This window comes from Schistocerca cancellata, chromosome 5 (assembly GCF_023864275.1).
Source record: "Schistocerca cancellata isolate TAMUIC-IGC-003103 chromosome 5, iqSchCanc2.1, whole genome shotgun sequence".
In the NCBI taxonomy this organism is placed as follows: domain Eukaryota; kingdom Metazoa; phylum Arthropoda; class Insecta; order Orthoptera; family Acrididae; genus Schistocerca; species Schistocerca cancellata.
The window spans coordinates 191,442,405-191,445,490 of NC_064630.1; the positions used below are offsets into that span (position 1 = coordinate 191,442,405).

At 42.8% G+C, this 3,086-nt stretch overlaps 1 non-coding gene across 1 annotated transcript; it reads left to right on the plus strand.

Annotated features, from left to right (window-relative positions):
• The first annotated feature begins 1,060 nt into the window (after window positions 1-1,060).
• Window positions 1,061-1,133, plus strand: Trnar-ucg (transfer RNA arginine (anticodon UCG)). The gene has a single exon. It is a non-coding gene; the product is annotated as a tRNA-Arg (tRNA).
• Window positions 1,134-3,086: the final 1,953 nt, after the last annotated feature.

Sequence of the window (3,086 nt, forward strand, 5' to 3'; positions counted from 1 at the left end):
TAACTCAATGAAATGCTTTATCAAACTCTCTTCATTGGTTGTCTGCCTATTGTATGAATGCCGATAAAAGTGTCAACCGATCAAATACTTTCACCAGTACAGCACTTTTCAGCACAGACACATGATATTTGTAAAATTAACATTATCAGCAAAAATATCTGCGTCGTACGACGCTACGAGTGATACAAAATAAACACTTTTTTTAGACTACTAAGCTGTGAACCATGTGTAATGATACAGACAGTTAGGTACACCGCTCCCATTTGCAGTTTGAGGCACCAATGTTTTGCCGAGCAACCAACTTTCACCTGATTCTGTTCGCGTAACCCATTACATGTGTGCCGACCAAACAGCGCTAACACCTCGAGTAAACGCGGCCATGTAGCGGAATGCAGCGCACGACGTGCGTCGCCGGACAGTCGCCTGTTATCTGCCCAGATAAGGTGAGCAGCGGGGCGTGCAGGACGCTGACCTACTACTGGCAGTCGCTCCGCTGTTTACAAACAACGGTAGTCGCTTGTAACTGTCCCGGTTGCTGATTCACACATCGCGCTTGTTCACTCAGCATCCGCAGGCAAGCCTACGGTGACGTCACACTTCAAGGTCGCGGGGTAGAAAAGCGGAAACGGGCGCTGAACAATTCGCTGCTGTAAAACAGCTCGCCGCAGAAGATTCGCCTTCATTTATTTCGAGGAAACTGTAGATACTCTGAGACCAACTAAAAATTACTCTGGTTCGTATTTCTGTATTGTGCGCTACTACACAATGTTGCAAATTAATGCTCTTCTAAACTTAATCGAGGTCATTTATTGTTCGTCATTATAAAAAATGTAAAACACATTAGTTGTTATCATGAAGAGGAAGTTAATGTACAGAAGCAACACAATGAGATACTGTTTTGACATTTTGTTATAAGAAATGGCTTAATTTATTCCTTTTGGATCGAAAATCAGTAACCAACGTAAATAAAGACTAACAAAAAATTCAGTTTTTGTATTTTCATTCATAAACATTCTATGTACCGTATCAATACCGTAAGTTTGGTTATCCTAGCCATGCTGACCGTGTGGCCTAACGGATAAGGCGTCGGACTTCGGATCCGAAGATTGCAGGTTCGAGTCCTGTCACGGTCGAAATTTTTAATCTTGTGTGTGCGTAATGCAACTCTAGATTTATTCAGTTTTCATTCTTTGATAACAATATTGTCGAGGCACATCTTATAACAATACTTTGAAACATGACGTAAATGAGTGCCGGGTGTTGTAGTGTCTTCATTTCTCAAAAGGTGTAGGAAAACCGATGTTCTCCGCTAGAATAAATTTAGGTGAATAAACATCTGCGCAATTTGAGCAAAATCTGTTTGATGGTGTGAGGAAACTGCTGTTGTTCGCACGCGTGTTAAACAGTTGACTGGACGGGCTGTGCAGATCCCTGAATCGATTAGCAAATAACGAAACTGTGTCCACATTTATCAACGAAACATTTCTGTGATAGATCACGTAGCCGTGACCAAAAAGTCGCTTTACAAGAGTGTTACACCAGTGTATTTAGACTTTATAATACTGTCATTCCTGTCTGCGGTAGCAATTTGACGAAACACAGCAATTAGTTGGGAAGAAGGAGATAGTACCATCATCTATGCCCACTGTTCCCACTGACAGTGAGATGATTACTCTCCGAGAATTTACTCAGTTCGAGCAACAAAAATCCTTGCCCTAGGAACTATATCAACATTCATATGAAGTAATTTAATAAAACTGAGGAAAATATAAAAAAATATGCCTTGACATACTTGCAGCCCGTGCTTGTAATCTGTCTTCTTTAGTAACCTGATCTTTTTCCAGCACAACTTCTCTATAGATGCTTATTCCCATGGTTCCCTTTTCTGAACGTATTAATAAGACCGATCGTACACGTACTGTCTCAGGACTGCACTAATTTGGTGTATTCGAGGTTTCCCCTGCTTTGGACGCACCACTGCGACGACGTTCAACGGCGGCGCTGCGAACTACGCAGTGGCGCTGACGCTAGCGCCGCCACCGTTTGCGTCGCGACGCTAGTCGTCCCCGTACAGTTCGGGGCACTGTTACAGGGCGGCGCCACATGCAGTAAAGGCCACCCTTACCGGACGAATGGACCTAACCTTCCACAACATCACGGAGACTGGCCGTCGCTGTGAGTTGACAAGTGTGAGAAATAGTATTGTCACGAGCACGAAGTCGATATTCCAGATACGTGAGCGCGTAATTACGTCACAGATAGCTGGCCAAATGAATTCTAAAACTGTCAATATTAACCTATAGCGGCCGGTTCGTTGATTCTAATGACGTAATTCTGCTCGCCTGTCAATACATTAATTCGACTTTCTGGTTGCTTACACACAAAAAGCCGTTCGTGTCGTTACAGCTACACAAATACACAAAAAGAATTGTCCGAACATGTCTAAATGAAAAAACCTAAGTTCTGAAAAACGTAGTGCTGCAAAACTGTCTTTTACGTGTCTGTAATGGCAACAAGGAGACACTTCAAGAACCTTTCACAGCAGTCATTGAAAGGAAGCTTAAGGATTCCGTAGTCCAGTCGTTCAAGTTTTTGGAATAATTGCAAATTAAATCATATAACAAGAGGATCCTGAAGCATGTCGTCGTCGTCGTCGTCGTCGTCGTCGTCGTGGTGTTAAGTCCGAGGACTAGTTTGATGCTGACCTCCATACTAGTCTATCCAGTGCCAGCTTCTTCACATCCACATTTGCGGAACTACCGCAATCTACATTAATTTGAACCTGCTTCTTATATTCAAGACTTGGTCCTCTCTCCAATTTTTACCCCGCTCCCTCTCCACACAGTTCCTTCCGTTTCCAAATCGACATTTCTTTGATGCCTAGGATGTGTCGTATCAACTGATCCCTTCTTTTAATCAAATTGTGCCACAAATTTCTTTGTCCGCAATTCGGTACAGTACCATCTCACTTGTTACTCGATATAGCCGTCTAATCTTTAGCATATCTCAAATGCTTGTATTCTCGTCTGGACTTCTGTACAAGTTTACACCCCAGACAACTACGTTCAGAAAAATACTTCCTTCAC